The following is an 18,686-nucleotide window of genomic DNA, read 5'->3' as shown; positions in this document are numbered from 1 at the left end:
GCCATGAAGGAAGGGAGATCTCAAAACTGGTACTGGATAGTATCACTGAACACATGAAACCGACTTATACAGAGTCAGACCACTTGATCTTCTAGCACAGCATTGCCTGTTTTGACTGGCAGCTGCTCCCTGCGATCCTTAGGGAGCAGCTCCCTGCCAGGGACTGAAGCCTGGTCCTGCCCCATACAAAGCATGAGCTCTTCTGCCGAGCTGTGGCCCCACCAGTGCAACCTCACTGGCCCTCTGGGGGTCAATGCATCACACTGAAACCCCAAGGGGCCACCACACTGCCCCAATTCATTCTTGCAAAATAAAGGTCAGAAGAAGCCCACTGCGCTTTGATAAATTTATTTTCTGGTGCTGCCACCTTCCCTCCACCCCACCCCACCCCACCCCTCTCATTTTTAATGTAAGTGGTTCAGTACAACAAGCCATTGTTGCTTTCAATACAAGCCAATGAAAACAGACACTGGGGAGAAATCACAACAGAATATATGCCAGGGATGCAGCATCTCTGCCCTGTGGGCTGAATGTGGCCCACAGAGCCTCCTTGGTTTTTTCCTTTGCCTCTCTCGCCTCCTGGAAAATTCACTCCTGGAGAAATTCGCCCCCACTGTTATCTCCAAGCTGAGATCACCTATTGGCTAAGACTGAAGGAGCCCTATATTACACGCCCTTCCCCAGCAGGGCTCCCTTCTTGCTAGCCAGTCTAAGGTGATTTTAGACCCCATCATGCATCCCTGCAGAGGAACATCATGTTATTGTGCCCCTGCCCCACTCAGTCCATTAACGAGACGGAAAGGCTGTCCATCAGCATCAGGCTGCAAAACCAAAGAGGTGCTCAGTATCAGAAAAATAGACTGAGGCTCCACAGCTTGTAGCATTCATGCTTACATCACCCGAACAAAGCAAACCTCTCTATTCTGCTGACCCAACCATCCTGTATTCCAAGGGTGGTGGATGTGTGACCTCCCAGATGTTGTACCACCCCTAGCTGGCATAGCCTATGGTGGCGGATGATGGGAGTTGCAGACCAACAACATCTGGAAAGCTACATGTTCCCTGTCCTGCCATATGCAGTTGAAAGAGTTGGGTATGTTGAGCCTGGAGAAGAGAAGATTCAGAGGAGACATGATAGCGGCCTTCAAATATCTGAAAGGCTGCCATGTAGAGGATGGAGCAGAGGTCCTCTGTGCTGCTCCAGAGGGCAAGACTAGAATCAAGGGTTGGAAGTTGCAGAGAAGCAGATTTTGGCTAAACATCAGGAGAAACTTCCTAAAACTGGCAGTGGAACAGACTGCCTCAGGAGGCGGTGTGTTCTCCTTTGACAGAGGTATTTAAGGAGAGGTTGGGTGGCCATCGGTCAGGGATGCTGTATCTGACAGATAGGGGGTTGAACTAGATGATCTCCACGGTGTCTTCCAACTCTATGATTTTGTATCATGCACACTGGTACTGGACCTCTGCTATTACATATACAGAGACACATCTGGGCAACAGCATTGCTCAAAAAGCTTAGCAGTGTGGGTATGGGGGGTGGGGGAGAAGAAGATACCTTTTATTAGTTCTTTCAATGCACCCTCCATCACTGATAAGTACCGCTAGGACCATCTCGTCTTTTTCATTTTGTAAGTGGCTGCTTGGAAGGGTGAGATGCCTGTGTGTGGGAGGCAGGAGGGGAAGGGAAGGGAGCGGAAGAGTTGGAGAATGTTTCTGCTTTTCAGATCAAGTGCCAGAACACCACCTCCAGAGAAACTGCTGGAGTCAAAGCATGCATCTCACCGTTCACCATTAACTCAGAAGCTGGAACCCAATGGGATGAATTCTAGAAAATACAACTTTTTAATTCTCCTTTCTTCCCATTTTTTGATCCATCATGAAGCAATTTACGAAAATACACTCTTACATGGGGGTCATAACGCAAGGAAACTCTCTACCTGTCAAGGGCTCCTTGGAGGCCTCTCTCAGTCTAATCCAGTAGCCAAGTCCAGACACAGACGAAGGGATTCTTTTCAAAGCTTTATTCTTCTTTTATAACTTAACAACTATACCGTTTGCAACTAGATCTGAGCAGCACCGAACCTATGCCCTAAGTTGGAACAGTTGGTCCCCGTTTGAAAGGGAATTACTGGCAGACCCCTGAACTTAAGGACTACGGAGAGTCCCTCCCCTTTTCCCTTGGATCCTCTGGGCGCAGCCATTGTTTGCGTGCCAAACGGGCACTACGCCTCCTTTCTGCGCCCTCCATCTGGCACCACTCTCTGCATCAGCGTCGCACGTCCACCAAGTTTGCTATCCACTCTCTGTTACTCCCTGGACTGCTATCTAAGCTAGGAATGTTGGTGGGAGGAATCTCCGTCAGCTGTTGACCCTGGGAAAGAGGAGCACGCTCCCCTCCCAGGAGCGACTGCTCTTCCTCAGAATCAGAACTACTCTGGGATTCTATGGGCTCAGTGTCCACCCTGACACTACCGTTGTATGACAAATGAGTCCTACAAGTACCGGATTGTATTTTCTACACAACATAATGCAGTCTTCTGCAGCTTTCTCAGGGGAATTATTTTTCTTCCATTGTTGCAATAATTCTTAACATTAAAATTCCATCACTTCTGGCTTCTGCAGCAAAGTGGAGCACTATCTTGTCTTTGATTGCTTCTCTTCCCTTAAAGGGGATGACGACTATCCCTTACCTTCTTACACGCCAACGTTTTTGTACCGAGGAGAACAAGTTCAGGTAGGCTTTGATGGCAACAAAGACCCAGAGGGCTTAGAACTGCCATCAGTTCAGTGCACAGCTGTCTTGTTAAATCATCCTCACTCGTAAGCAGATGGTTTCTAAGACTGGCATCTGATTTTATTTTTTTTTTCCGAGCAAGTACAAACTTGCTAAGAGCCTTACTACCCTAGCCAGACTTACATTTTTCTTCTTCATAGGCACAACTGTGGCTTTGGGGACACCTAAGCTAAATGTCAGTGGCTGCTGGAGTCTGAGGCAAATCTGGTCCTAAAGAACGTATGCAGCAGTTTCTAGCTTGACCACCACCACCGACCCTTCGCCTCTATGCTTTCTGAAAACTTGGGAGGTGAAAGGGAGAAAGCATGCCAGAAGGGAAAGGCTCCCTCTTCTCTTTCTTTATCAGCCAAGAATGGTCAAGGGGTCTTCTAAATGTTTATTTTCAAAGCTGTATTCACTCAAGGAAGAATCACACACAGAATTAGGGGGCAGGAGAAGGAATTAAGATGTACACATTCAAAACAAGGGACACTGTGCTAGACAGCAGTACTGCTAAGAATCATGGAGAAGATCCAGGAGGTAATCATGAATCACAACTAAACGCAGCACCAACATGATGGTGATGCTGTTAAAAAAAAGAAAAAAGAAAATGACATTTCAGATGCACGAACAGAAGAATCTTATGCCAAGTTATATCCAGTAGCCTCTGAGTGACAGTGAGGCCTCAGCTTGAGCAGTTTTAGGTTCCACACTCTTAAGGAGGATTCCAACTGCTGTAGAAGGTACAAAGGGAAATGAGGAGGAGTCTGCAGGGAAGAATAGGATGGAGGAACATAACCTGGAATGGAATAAATGCAGGGCTGAGTTCTCTTGAATAATGCTTGATGTTTAGAAGGCACATTTTAAATGTTGGAAACAGTTCAAATGTTCTTTCAGTAATTCTCACAGAATTACGGAAGAACCGTGTACGGTAGGCTCATACTATTAGCAGACAGCAAATGGAGGGCTAAGGTTCAAAGAAGAGCAGCTTGCTGAAAATCATTTTGTGAATGAAGTAATATTTGAACCCGACACTTCCCATGCTCTTAGCCACTACACCACATCTGCTCTCAGAGAAGATTCCCAACTTCTTTAGAACAGCTTTACACCAGACTGAAAGAGAGCGGGGAAGCCCACTAAAACCTAATAATCCACAAGTAGGAATGTCAGAGTAGTCTGCAACAGATTCAAATGAGTTCAGATTTCTATGAATCCGACCCACGGATTCTGCAGTGGACTGGCTTTTTCTGAGTTGCGCTCATTCCACAGACTCGCAAATTGTACACAAAATTAGTCGACCAAAAATACAAAGGAAAAAACCACTGAACAAAAATGTGCACTTTCCCCCATAGGCTAAAGCATGAAAATGCACTGGGGGTGGGTGGGGGGGATTTGCACATGTTCCATTTTTTCCCCCACTTCTGGGGAGATTTGGGCAAATTCACATTAATTAATGTGTAGTGACGCTGATGCACATGAATTCGCGCTAATGCGCAGTAGTTAATGTGTATTAGCGCATTTGTACATGTGCACATTTAACGCACATACAAATTAGCACAAGTGGAACAAAATTCTCCTAGAAAAAATCTGATTCTGTTAATGAGCAGACAACAGAACAAAAGAAGCCTAACAATCCATGTAACACAGACAGAACTGATTTAACAAAATCCATACATTCCTGCCCACCAGTGACAAGCACCATTACGCACATGTAACAGCAATGTTGTAATATATATAGCGCGCTACAGTGCAACAAAACACTTCACATCCATTCTCTCAATTCTGTTTACAAAAACCCTGTAAAGCAGCCTTCCCCAACCTGGTGCTCTCCAGTCATTTTGGCCTCCAGCTCCCATCAGCCCCAGCTAACATGGCCAATGGCCAGGAATGCTGGAGGTCCTAGTCCAAAACATCCAGAGGGTGCCAAGTTATAAAAGGCTGCTGTATAAGTAAGCCAGTATTCTTACCTCTATGTTGGATGCAGAGGGCTAAGGCCAAGAGTGCTGGCTAAGACCACCTGGTGCATTCATGGAAGAGACAGGATTCGATTTCAGGACTTCCCAATTCACAGCCCAACCCAGCCCAGCCTGTTAGCCACTCTGCCATACTGGCTCTAATTATTCCTATTTTTCTGGTTTCAATCCCCTCAAGGAAGCAAAAGTTATATTATAAACAAAAATAACTCCCACAAAAAGCCCTCCTCTCTCTTCCCTGCAATGCTCCATTCTCCCGGCTGTAGTTTTAACCCAAAATACCAAACCCCTCCTCAGAATCTATAATAAAGTCCCACTTTGCCTCTGCTCTTGAGCCAAGTGTCCAAGCTTCTCACTTCTGAAGCCAGCTGCTGACACCTGAAACTAGCATCCCTGTGGCTCCCAAGCTCTCTACCCTTTGTTAGCTGTTCATATCTGTGCTCCTTACTGGTTGCAAAGAAACTAATTATGACACACTGGAAGGAAACAACTGTCCCAATAATCCATAGCTACGCAGAAGACCTCACTACTCCCTCCATTCACAAACAGAGGAAACCTTGCAGGCAGCAACAGACCGAAATCTACTTGGCTATTTGGGCCATATACATGGAAATCCATGCATAGATATTGCATAGGTTATGCACAGATTTCAAGCTACATGCAGGTCAATGCAACTGTATCCATCCTTCCTTGTTGCTGCTGTTTTAACATTATGAGCAACATTCCCTCCTACCCACGCCTTCCCTTCCAAACCTTCTCTGGGTTGATACTAGTATTTTCTCCCTCTCTCCTAATACTAGAATACTAGAACCTGGGATCATCCCAGTCTCTGCCTCTGCTTGCCTTGATCCTGCCAGTGGCTTCTAACAAGATGCGTAATTCCCAGAAATGCTGAACCATTTGGGGGAAGAAACCGGAGGGGGGGGGGTCGGGGGCAACAAAAATATACACGGGGGAGAATCAAAATACATGCAATACTTATCAGACCTAGGAAATGTATTTTACTGCTTTTACATAAAATTCATCATTTATAACTTTAGCATATACAATTACCAAATTGGGCATATTTATGATATCTACAGAGCAATCCTATGTATGTCTACTCAGAAACCCATTCTGTTTAGTGGAGCTTACTCTCAGGAAAGCATGCTTAGGATTATAGCCTCAAAAATTCTTTGAAATGCCCTCCTCCCTGCAGTGCGACAGGCCTCATCCTTGATGGTGTTTAGGCACCTGTTGAAAAATTATCTGTATATCCACCCAGGCATTGGCTGATTTTATTACCTAGCTCAGTAGATTTTATTTGTTGTTTATAGAATCATAGAATAGTAGGGTTGGAAGGGGCCTACAAGGCCATCGAGTCCAACCCCCTGCTCAATGCAGGAATCCAAGTCAGAGCATCCCTGACAAATGGCTGTCCAGCCTCGTCTTAAAGGCCTCCAGTGTGGGAGAGCCCACCACCTCCCCAGGTAATTGGTTCCATTGCCGTATTGCTCTGACACTCAGGAAGTTTTTCCTGATGTTCAGCCGGAATCTGGCTTCCTGTAACTTGAGCCCATTATTCCGTGTCCTGCACTCTGGGATGATCAAGAAGAGATCCTGGCCTTCTTCTCTGTGACAACCTTTCAAGTACTTGAAGAGTGCTATCATATCTCCCCTCAGTCTTCTCTTCTCAAGGCTAAACATGCCCAGTTCTTTCAGTCTCTCTTCATAGGGCTTTGTTTCCAGTCCCCTGATCATCTTTGTTGCCCTCCTTTGAACCCTCTCCAGCTTGTCTGCATCCTTCTTAAAGTGTGGTGCCCAGAACTGGACACAGTACTCCAGATGAGGCCTAACCAGTGCTGAGTAGAGGGGAACTAGTACTTCCCGGGATTTGGAAGCGATGCTTCTATTAATGCAGCCCAAAATAGCATTTGCCTTTTTTGCAGCCACATCACATTGTTGGCTCATATTCAGCTTGTGATCGACGACAATTCCAAGATCCTTCTCGCTCGTAGTGTGGTTGAGCCACGTATCCCCCATCTTGTAACTGTGCATTTGGTTTCTTTTTCCTAGGTGCAGAACTTGGCATTTGTCCCTATTAAATGCCATTCTGTTGTTTTCTGCCCAGCACTCCAGTCTATCCAGATCACTTTGAATTTTGTTTCTGTCTTCCAAAGTATTAGCTATCCCGCCCAATTTTGTGTCATCTGCAAATTTGATCAGCATTCCCTGCACCTCCTCCTCCAAGTCATTAATAAAAATGTTGAAGAGCACTGGGCCCAGGACTGAGCCCTGCGGTACCCCACTCGTTACCTCTCTCCAGCTTGAGAAGGTCCCATTGATAAGCACTCTTTGAGTCCGATTCGGTAGCCAACTGTGGATCCACATGATCGTTGTTTCATCTAGCCCACTTCGAGCAAGTTTGCTCATCAGGATATCATGGGGCACTTTGTCGAAAGCTTTGCTGAAGTCGAGGTATATGATGTCTACAGCATTCCCATGGTCTACAAGGGAGGTGACTTGATCAAAAAATGAGATCAGATTTGTCTGGCAGGACTTGTTTTTGACAAATCCATGTTGGCTTCGAGTAATCACGGCATTGTTGTCAAGGTGCTTCCAGATGGATTGCTTTATGATCTGCTCCAGAATTTTCCCAGGGATTGATGTCAGACTGACTGGTCTGTAGTTCCCAGGTTCCTCCTTTTTACCCTTTTTGAAGATAGGGACAACGTTAGCCCTCCTCCAGTCATCTGGCACTTCCCCGGTCCTCCATGATTTCTCAAAGAGAATAGACAGCGGTTCTGAGAGTTCTTCTGCCAGTTCCTTTATTACTCTAGGATGCAGTTCATCTGGCCCTGGAGATTTGAACTCATTCAAAGTAATGAGGTGTTCCTTGACCATATGCCTGTCGATCTCAAGCTGCAATCCTGTCCCTTCAGCCTGTACTTCGCCTTTGCCAGGGGGGTCATAGACCCTCTTTTGGGAGAAGACTGAGCCAAAGTAGGAATTGAGCACCTCTGCCTTTTCTTTGTCATCTGTTATCATTTTGCCATCCTTATTTAATAGCTGAACAACCATTTCTTTCCTCTGCCTTTTACTATGCACGTAGCTGAAGAAAGCCTTTTTGTTGTTTTTAGCATCCCTCGCCAACCTCACCTCGTTCTCCGCTTTAGCCTTCCTGACGCCATCCCTGCAATTCTGTGCTACCTGCCTGTACTCTTCCTTTGTTACTTGGCCTTCTTTCCACTTCCTATATGTGTCCTTTTTTGTTTTCAGGTCATCCCTAAGCTTTTTGTGAAGCCACATTGGCTTCTTCTGTTGTCTTCCACCTTTTCTTCTTGTTGGAATTTATATATTTTTATTTTATATTAATTGTTTTAATCATTTTGTATACCACCCTGTGATTTGCTAATGAAAGGTGGCATATAAATATTTTAAATGAATAATAAATAAATTAGAAATGCCTTATAGTGCAATCATATGCATCTCTACGCAGAAGTAAGCCCCACTGAATTCAGTGAAACCCACTCCCAGGTAAACATGTCTACAGGGGTAGGCAACATGGCTACCACGGGCACCAATACATCCCCAAACATCTTTCTCGGTGCCCACCAAGGTGCCCTATCCCTCCCACTTTTAAAAAAATTAACACATTTTCTTATTGGCAGCTGGGATTGCTGCAGAATAGGTTTCTGTTGGTGCTGAAAACTGTGGGTTCAAAGGAGTTGTTTAGTGTGTTTAGTGTCCCCCTTCTGCCTTGAAATCAGACTTTTTTGGCAGGTTACTTGTTCTTTGCCACACCTCTCATGGCAGCCATTTTGTGGTGGTGCCCAGGGCGGTGTCTCAGATTGCCAAATGTGTTGCCTACCCTGGAGTATAGGGTTACAGCATTCATTTTGTACAAGCGAACGGACAGCCAATACAGATTACTTGCTTCTAGTATCTCTACCCAAGCAAGATCAAAGGTCACCAGGAGGCAGCAAGCAACAATCCATAAGAAAATGAATATATGCTCTCTCTCATGAAGGTAGCAACACCCTTTGGATGCAGAAATGCATCTTAGATTTGTGCTATATGTGTAAAATCCAATGTGAGTCCTACTTAGAGTAGATCCCATTCATTTCAATGGGTCTACTCTAAGTAGTATATTGGATTTTATCCTGCATGTCTACGGTGTACACAAGAATTACTCTAATGTTCAAAAGAGAAAATATTTCATAAGGTAATACTTCAGCATCCTTATTGGGAGAACCTGTCATTGTCCCTGACCCCAATTCTTCCAGGCCTTCACATCTCTCCCTCTAATGGCTATTCCCTCTCCCTTAGACAATGTTAGTCACTCTCTCCTCCAGCACTTTGGGACTTTCCCTGAATTTGACTGCATTTGCTGTGTCTATGCCCAAGGGTGTGAGTATTTGAGAAGCAATTAAAATCTCAAAATCTGCAAATACACATCGGTCAAAACAAGTTTGTTTTTTTTAATGCAGCTACCATCTCCAAGGGATATTGCATATCTCCATGGCATATTAAGAGGTGTTATGTGTGTTAGTCCCAAATGATATTTCTCTAAAATGTGTTAATGCTAAACATGACTATTGAAGAAAATTAATGTACTTTATTATATAACTTTTGTTTATTAAATGAACACATACTAATACAAATTGTATTTTACAATGAAGATTATGTAAACAAAGTCTATTTGCATGTATCTACTTAGCATTTGTTAATTTATTCTGCTGCAATGATTCGGCATCAAAAAGAAAACTGAAGGCAAGGTAAAGGAACTGGGAAACATTTCTGCATCGTTCTATACAATCATGAGGACTAGGAACCTTTGTGTAAAAAATAATTTAAACAAGAGAGATCCATAAACAAAGTACATTAATTTCCACCAATAGTTACATCTGTCATTTACACAGTTTAGAGAAACATCATTTTGGTACTAATACATATAACACTCCTTAGTATACCAGGCATTTTTAGGAAACCCAACCCAATGTCAGATAATCGTACAGAATGATGCATTTGTACATCAGTCCCAAGGACTTGTGCAATTCACACAACTCTTCACCTCATAGATAAAGTTATGGATCTGTCAGAAGCCTCTCAGCTCACTGCAGCACTTAAGTCTTTTTTTCTATTGTTATGATTAAATATCTGTGCTGTAACAACTGCACAGACAGCAGCTCTGAAATTACATGCAGAGGCATCAAAGTAAGGCATAGCCTATATATCTCTTACCAGGACTCCATTGCCACAGTTCCGAGGCTTTCCAGAAGGGAAGTGGCATTACTCTGTTGCAGCAAAAGCAGAAAGTGGTCTTGTGGTATATTAAAGACAGACTTATGGTGGCATACATAATATTGCCCACTTAATTAATTTGAAGCACTATTCCCCAGCTGGCAGATGCACATTATATAAATATTCACACAAGGGGGGGGGGGGGCAGTTGTAAACCATGGGACTGAAAGGCCAGGAAATACAAAGGTGACAACTCTGTTTTCTTTTTAGCGCCAAGTTAAAACATTTATTTTTGTCCAGGCATTTTAACATCTGATTTTAGAACAGGATTTTTTAAAATTATATTTTAAATTGAATTGACTGTTTAGTTTGCTGGTTGAAGAGTTGTTGTTGTCTAATTTGCTTTTTAGTGTGTATTGTATGGTTGTTATAGTAGATGTGTGTCCCCTTTTTTTGATGTTGTGTACACTGCCTTGTGGTGCTGGAGAAGACTCTTACAAGTCCCCTGGACTGCAAGGAGGTCAAATCAGTCCATACTAAAGGAAATCAACCCTGACTGCTCATTGGAAAGACAGATACTGAAGCTGAAGCTCAAATATTTTGGCCACCTAATGCAAAGAGAAAACTCTCTGGAAAAGACCCTGATGCTGGGAAAGACTGAAGGCAAAAGGAGAAGGGGACGGCACAGGATGAGATGGCTAGATAGTATCACTGATGCAATGAACATGAACTTGAGCACGCTCCGGGAGAGAGCACAGGACAGGAAGGCCTGGCGTGCTATGGTCCATGGGGTCACGAAGAGTCGGACACAACTGAACGACTGAACAACAACAACACACTGCCTTGAGATCCTGTGGATGAAGAAGGGCAGTTTACAAATTTAAAGAATATACATATAAATAAATGATGGCAGTAGATTTGTGCCATTTCTCTGCAAGTCCCAAATATATATACAAGAAGAAAACGCGGTAACTCGTTCAGAACAGCTACTATCTCTCTAGCTATAAGATTCCGTAACATCTGTATAGGAAGAGCACACTAGAGTCCTGATTAAGTCTAAACTGAGTAGAACAGAATTCACTAGTTCAACAGTTTTAAGTTGGAGCTTCCTTGTGAGTCTTTTTGCAGGTCTTTTATTTATTTATTTATATTTATATCCAACCCTTCCTTGCAAGGAGCCCAGGGCAGCTAGCAACCCATATAAAAATGCAACACATGAACACCCTTAAAATCTTAACTATAGAATTACAAATACATAACAAAACTTTCACTACTGCAACACCAGAACACAGATAAAACACTTGCCTCTACCCCCAAAGCATGTACAAATAACTATGTCTTTAACTGGTGCCTGAATGACAACAGGGTGGGGGAAAGCCAAGTGTCTACTGGAAGGGAGTACACGGTTGGGGTGCCACCACCAAAAAGGCTTAACACTGACTTTAAGGTAAGCAGCAGAATGTCGTGGGAAATTGGACCGTTCTCCCACTGGTTTCTGAATGATGCCATTTTTTACATCAGATCTGAGACCCAAGTCCTAAACTCAAGAACACTGCAAGTTATTCAACTCTGAAAGTGCTAACAAATATTCCCCATGGCTATTACTTGGCATTCATCTTTCCTGCTTACAGCAAAGCAGATGAGCTTGCGCCGTATTCATCTTTACAGGCTGCTCCCGCTTACCCAAACGTTCATCTTTTGCAACAAGGGCTGCACAGGTCCATTTCCTGCCTGACCATTCTGGGGAGCTGAATATAACCATGTACATGTTTGGCTCAATTTAGTGAGAATGATCAAATGCTGCCCTGGAGCCCTATCCAGATCTGCCAAGGAATGTCATTTCTGCTTCTCAGTCACCCTTTCCCCTTAATAACCAGACTTGAGTCACAGGGGTGGGAAAAGCGTAGAAATGCAGTAATTTTCTCTTTGGAGATAACCAAACACCAAGACTGTCTTCTGCCGCTGGGGCTGTTTAGACCCTTTATGGAGTGTTTCTGCTCTCTGTTATAAGAATCAGCAACATGCTTCCATTCCATTAATTACTTTTTCTTTCATTTTGCACGGCGCACAGGCTTTTGTTACAAAATTAACACAGTATTCTCAGCTTTTCAAGTTACTCATCCTCATCATTTCTTATGGCACAGCGGGAGGTCACACCTCAAAAGACAGCACCTTAGCAATTGAGTTTGTATAAGGGGTTTGTTAATTTACAACAATTATGTACAGTATTAAAAAAATAGGTGTACATCGAGTTCCATGTGAAAACAGTGTAAGCCACAGAAGACTGGTTGGGTGGGGGGGAAGAGGGGGAGGGGAAAAAAGGAGGAATCTAGCTCAACTACAGAGAGTAGCCCAGGTGTGGTTCATGCCAATGTGATGCTACTGCATCACACCAGGATAGAATCTGCTGGCACATTACCACACTAACTCTACCCACTTTTACCCACAAGCTCAATTCCATGTGATCTTTGACTTGGGCACCTCAGGCAATGTGCCAGGAACATAGGAAGCAGCCTTACCAAGCCAGAGTATTGGTCCATCTAGCTCAGTATTGTCTACGCAGACCTGGTTCGCACACAACAGTAACCCATGGGTTGTTGAATTCTGGACTGTTGTGATGTGCAAACCCAGCCACGCTAACAAACCATGATTTCTTAGTAACAAGCAACCCAGAATGGAGAACCCATGGTTTGCTGTTGGGTCATGAACCCTAGGTTGCTTAAACCACGGGCTGTCATTCTGTGTGGACTCAGAACCATGGGTTGTTTATGGGTGGTTTCACCAGGCTACAGAGGCAGCAGGCAAGAGCAGTAAAAGCAAAACAAAACACCAGCCCTTCTGCATGGCGCTACTGCATGCTACAAAGACATTTGGGGATACAGGGAGGGAGCAAGCAAAGGAGGAGAGAAACAAACAACCCAAGGATTGAAAAAACAAACCACAGTTTCTTCGATCACTTGCCAGAAAATCCCTGGAAGGGGCAACAAACCATGGGTTAAAAAAACACCATGGGCTAGCGTTATGTGTGAACCAGGTCACTAAGTGGCAGGGAGTCTCCAGGTTTCAGACAGGAGTCTTTTCCAGGCCTAATGTGGAGGTGCCAGGGATTGAAACTGGGACATTTCATATGCAAAGCATGAACCACTGAGCTACAGCACCTTTCCTTTTTGGCAGAAGCATCACATCACACATCATAATGTGCATAATGTTCAACCAGTGCTGCTATAGGGTCAGGTCTCATAGCATTAATTCTTCACCCTCAAACACCAAATTTGTTATCCCAGGGGCTCATGATATCCAAAGCAGACCTCATGGCACACAAAGGTAACCCACCCATCCCAGTACAAAGATGGAAGAAAAAAGGGGATCCAGTGTCATTCAAAACCCTGACTTACCATATCTAAATCTTGGGGCACACTAAAGGTCAGAGAACAGCCAGGCCAACGTGCCTATTATAGCTTGTTCTCCTTGTAATTATTGAAAGCCAAGGATCTCACAACATGCAATCAGTTCTAATTGCTTGTGAAAAGGTAAAAATACCATTTCGAGTTCAGCACCATGAAAGAGGGCCTCCCACAGCAGCCGTTTACCATCAGCCAAGACAATTTACTGTAACACAGCATTGCTTAGATCCTGGCTGTGCTTTCCCATTCCATCAGAGGCAATGCAGACTGACAAGCACAGTTAGAACTGCTACGGGAGGGGGGTGGGGAACCAAACCACAACACACACACAGCCAAATGCTCTAGAAGCCAAGCTGGGGTCAGAAAGCAAACCTCCAATTATTATGGGGTAGAAAATACTGGACTACAGTATGATTGACTTTTTAATTTTATTTTAAGGCAGGCTGGCTCAACCTGCTGATCCGCTGCTCTGAATGTCATCACCTGTCTGTGCACCTGAAGCTTATGGAGGTTGCAGGAACCCCAGTCCCAGCCATGTTTTTTTTTATAATAACCTATGGATAGGGAGAAATTGCACTGCCAGCTACCATCAGCATCCAGATCACTTGTGGTAAATAATCGTTAACCTGGGGCAAACGTAGTATGCAACCAATTTTCTGTTGGGCTAGTCTTCTATAAGGATGCCACTCAGAATGGCTACTTTCAAATCATCTCAGTTACAGCCTCCTCACCTCTGGGTAAGCATCCCCCCATCACCGACACTTGTCTCTGACTTTATGCTGCACTTCGGAGGTACTCTGAATGCCTCCGAAGTGCCAGGCAGTGAGCAGTCCACCTCGCCTCTTCCCCCAAGCCTGGGGTTCAAGCAAGATATAGAGGCTTGCCCCTGAATTTGCCCTGTCCTTTAGAAGCACTCATCAGGCATCCAAAGCACTTGCTAGAAGACTTGGGGGAGAGACAGGATCTGTGGCGAACACAAATAATGCCTGGCTGCCAAGGCCAGTCCAAATATGGGGTCCTAGATTTAAAGTTTAGAGCCACTGTCCTCAAACCGGCGCCCTCCAGATGTGTTGGACTATAAACCCCATCATCCCCAGTCAGCATGGCCATGGGAGTTGTAGTCCTATACATCTGGGCATCATTTCAGTTTACAGAAAGGGCCTTCATTGTAGCATCATTTCAGTTTACAGAAAGGGCCTTCATGGGTATTATATGCCATCTAAGGTACTGCCGCCTTGAGTGGCATTTTTGGTAGAAAGGCAGGGTACAAATCGAATAAATAAATACACCTATAGGGGATATATCTCACTCCAAAAATACTTGCAGCAGCTGCAGCTCACCAAATCTGACGTTCTGTTAGCAGTAGAGAAAATATGTAAATGCGAGCTTGTGTCACGAGAAAGCTAGGACCGGTTCAGATACTACATTCTTTACCCCCACAAGTGGTTCAATGCTTGTCCATTCTCTCAAACAATATACGTAACTTCTGAACAAGCCCTTATAACTTTTGTTCCGAACATGCAGGATGGATTCTCTTGGACGACACACTGATATGCCTAGAAAGGGGTGGGCACAAAATACCGAGGAGGAGGAGGATCCCAAGGCAGGTATGGCTACAGCTCAGCGGTCGCACACATGCTTTGCATGCACTAAGTCCCAGGTTCAATCCCTGGCATCTCCATGTAGGGGTAGGAACGAATCTGCCTCAAACCTCAGAGAGCTGCTGCCAGTCAGTGTCAACAGTACTTGGCTAGATAGACCGGGGGTCTGACTCAGTATAAGGCAGCTTCCTAGGAGAAGCCTTTCTCCTCTCAGCCCACTCGGACTAGCCACAGCTGCTCCAAGAGTGAGAAACATGAAGGAGGCCTTCTCCAAGTGGGTGCCTTCCAGATATGTTGTACTGCAACTCCCATCATCCCCAGATAGCATGGCCATAGGCCGGCTGGGAATGAGTGGAGTTGCAGTCCAATCACATCTGGAGGGCATCCAGTTGTGGAAGTCTTCATTAAGGGAAGGAGAATCTCCCAAGCCTCATCTGTGGAGCTCCTGTTTGGAGGCTAGGGAAAGATACTGAAAAAACACTGCCTTAGAAACGAATGTAATAGAAGACCAATTGCCTATTGTTCAAATTCTGCAGGGAATGTTATCTGGGGGTAGGGTGGGGGTGGGTTGTCTGCTTAAGCTTCAACTGTGCTGCTATTTCAGCAAAACAGGCGTGGGGGAGGGGAGCTGAAATTACACAACTGGCCTGAAGTTGGATGTACTTGCAGGACACATCAGGCAGCAACATTTCTATTTCACATTCATTTTAAGTTAGTGTGCTTTGCGGTTGGGGAGTGGGTGCTTAAATGCCATTCAGAAGTTACATTTTTATACTAAAATTTGTGGCTGTTGGGAGCACTAAGCTATCACTTGGTAGCTGTAATCTCACTTCAATGCATTTACGCTAATCAGACTTTGGATCTGGCACCATAGAGTTCAATTGACTAATGAATTGTTTATTAGCATACAACTGTGATAAGAATGAGAGGCAGAGGCAGTTTTGTTATCATAAAATATGCCCATGGAAGCCTTTTAGAGAAGTGTTAATTGCAATGGAATTCTGAGTTTTCTGTGTATCAAGGGAGGGGCTGTATGGAAAAGCATTTAATCACAACCTGAGCCCCCATCTACAGTCTGAAGGTGCACAACTCAAACACAGGATCATTGTTTATTCGTTCACTGAAATATCCAGCTTCCATTTAAAATTCCCAAGGGAGCCTACACAAGGTCATAAACATGATTATAATTGGCACTCGGTTCTTATGGATTTTATTGAAACATGTTTTTATGGATTTTTTTTATTATATCCACTTTGTGTTTTTTTTATCTTGTACACTGCCTTGAGAGGGTTACATCCTTAAAGCCAACCTGGAAATAATTGTAGAGAGAAGGAACGAACACAAAATTAACACACCATATAAAAACTATACCGAATGAATAGAAGGCCACACCTAAAGTTCCAGGCAACAATAGCAATCCATTTTCATAGAGACCTGTAATAGAGATGAAAAGCTGTCTGGGAAAAGCTAGCTTTGCAGAATAGCTTAGAATCATAGAATAGTAGGGTTGGAAAGGGCCTACAAGGCCATCGAGTCCAACCCCCTGCTCAATGCAGGAATCCAAGTCAGAGCATCCCTGACAGATGGCTGTCCAGCCTCGTCTTGAAGGCCTCCAGTGTGGGAGAGCCCACCACCTCCCCAGGGAATTGGTTCCATTGTTGTATTGCTCTAACAGTCAGGAAATTTTTCCTGGTGTTCAGCCGGAATCCGGCTTCCTGTAACTTGAGCCCATTATTCCGTGTCCTGCTCTCTGGGATGATCGAGAAGAGATCCTGGCCTTCCTCTCGGTGACAACCTTGCAAGTACTTGAAGAGCGCTATCCTATCTCCCCTTGGTCTTCTCTTCTCAAGGATAAACATGCCCAGTTCTTTCAGTCTCTCCTCATAGGGCCTTGTTTCCAGTCCCCTAATCATCTTTGTTGCCCTCCTTTGAACCCTCTCCATCTTGTCTGCATCCTTCTTAAAGTGTGGTGCCCAGAACTGGACACAGTGCTCCAGAGGAGGCCTAACCAGTGCTGAGTAGAGGGGAACTAGTACTTCCCAGGAAAGTACTAGCTCGCAAAGCGGAATCAGCAGTACTGGATCTGACCCTTGTGCAAGGATGAACACAGGGTTCCCGCAAGCAGCAGAATCTTTGCACTAACAGAATGACAGCACTGGATGTAGCACTCTGACTGCTGGCATGGCTTGGCAGCTCTCCTGCTGGTACGGAATCTACCTGCTTGTTCTTCATGAAACATCGCTGACCCAGCTAGACTACTCCCTTGCCTTGCTCGGAAGACCAGGATGTGACGCTTAAGTCGCATGGCCTGGCTTTGCCTACGTGACATAACCACAGGCACTGCTGAACATAAACAGGAGAGGGGAAGCATGAAACCTACATACACCAGTTCGTGGCACAGCGGCACAGGTTGCCGAGTCCATCTGTGGAGGAAGGTGGGGTGGTCCATGTGGTTTGGAATCGTATCACAAGGGTGGGGAAACTGTGACCCTCCAGATGTTGCTGGACTACAACCCTCATCAGTCCTGACCATTGGCCATGTGGGCTGGGGCTGATGGAGGTTGCAGTCCAACTGCATCTGGAGGGCTAAAGGTTGTCCATCTCTGCTCTGCAGAAATGTAGTTGTAGTCTAACCCATCTGGAGGGCTTTTGTAAATATCTGGAAAAATAACCAACTGTTGTGTCATCTCTTGCAACCTTTTGCAGATACGTGAATACCTTTCTCGCTCGGCAGGCCTTTGGCACTGTTCACACGTCACATTAAGGCACGGTGGCTTATAAGCTACACACAACAGCTTATTTTGAAAATAGCCCACTGTGTCCCATCACATGATTGGACAAATAAGCTACGCACCGTAGTTTATTTTTCGCCCCTCCTCCCTCTGTAATCCTCCTCCCGGGGCGGGGGGGGGGGCTGGTATCCCAGCTTTCATCGCTGTGGAAACCATATCCCACTGAACCTTGCACCACCGCTACATCACCTGCCTGCCTCTGATTGGCCCGCTTCATGCTAGGGGCATATTCTTGTGTCTCCTGTCTCTGCTGGCTCCCTGCCATTCTCAATGCAGTGCCGATCCTTAGCTGCTTCCCAGAAGCCCCACCGCCCTACTCAACCCGCATCACCCCAATTCTCAAGGCCTTCCTTCCTGCTCCTGCCCCCTACTCCCACCACTGCCCTACTTCCCAAACCGGATTTCCAAGCCTTTCCCTTCTCTCTGCCCCTGTACAACCAAAGAGGGGGTGGGGGCTCTAACTCCTTGAAAGTTTGCAGGAATGGAGCAAAACTTAATATCCATGGTATCCTCATGGGGAGCCACCACATGCACTACCGGATAATTGTGCAACTTGCTTTTTTACGGAAAAGTGAACTGAAACAAACCATTTGCTGCCCTGCCCTTCCCACTTGTACCCCCTCTTCCCTCCCCTCCCCACTTCTTATTCCTATCCTGCAGTCCCAACATCCAAGCCTCTCTCCCCTCACCAGCAGCAAACAACACAGAATAAAAATGAACTGTTTATTGGCATGGACAAAGCGGCTTATTTGGCTTGCTTAATTCTGCTTTGAATCTACTAAGGCACTTTGCACCCAAAGGGGGGGGGGGGCAGCTTGAACTCCTTGAAAGTTTGCAGGAATGGGAAGAAATTTCATACACAGGTTCCCCTTCTGGGGTGGCACACAACGCGCTATTGGATAATTGTGTGACTTAGCTTT

General features: G+C 45.1%; 1 protein-coding gene across 1 annotated transcript in view; it reads right to left on the bottom strand.

Moving 5' to 3' along the window:
* Positions 1-18,686, bottom strand: part of MSH2 (mutS homolog 2) — an 87,152-nt gene that overhangs the window by 39,959 nt on the left and 28,507 nt on the right. The gene's annotated exons all lie outside the window — the stretch shown is intronic.

The sequence above is a fragment of the Heloderma suspectum genome, chromosome 1, assembly GCF_057233095.1.
Source record: "Heloderma suspectum isolate Gila_16-S chromosome 1, 16-S_ref, whole genome shotgun sequence".
Taxonomy (NCBI): domain Eukaryota; kingdom Metazoa; phylum Chordata; class Lepidosauria; order Squamata; family Helodermatidae; genus Heloderma; species Heloderma suspectum.
Note: the sequence above shows the minus strand (reverse complement) of the source record. Positions and strands in the feature narration are given on the sequence as shown.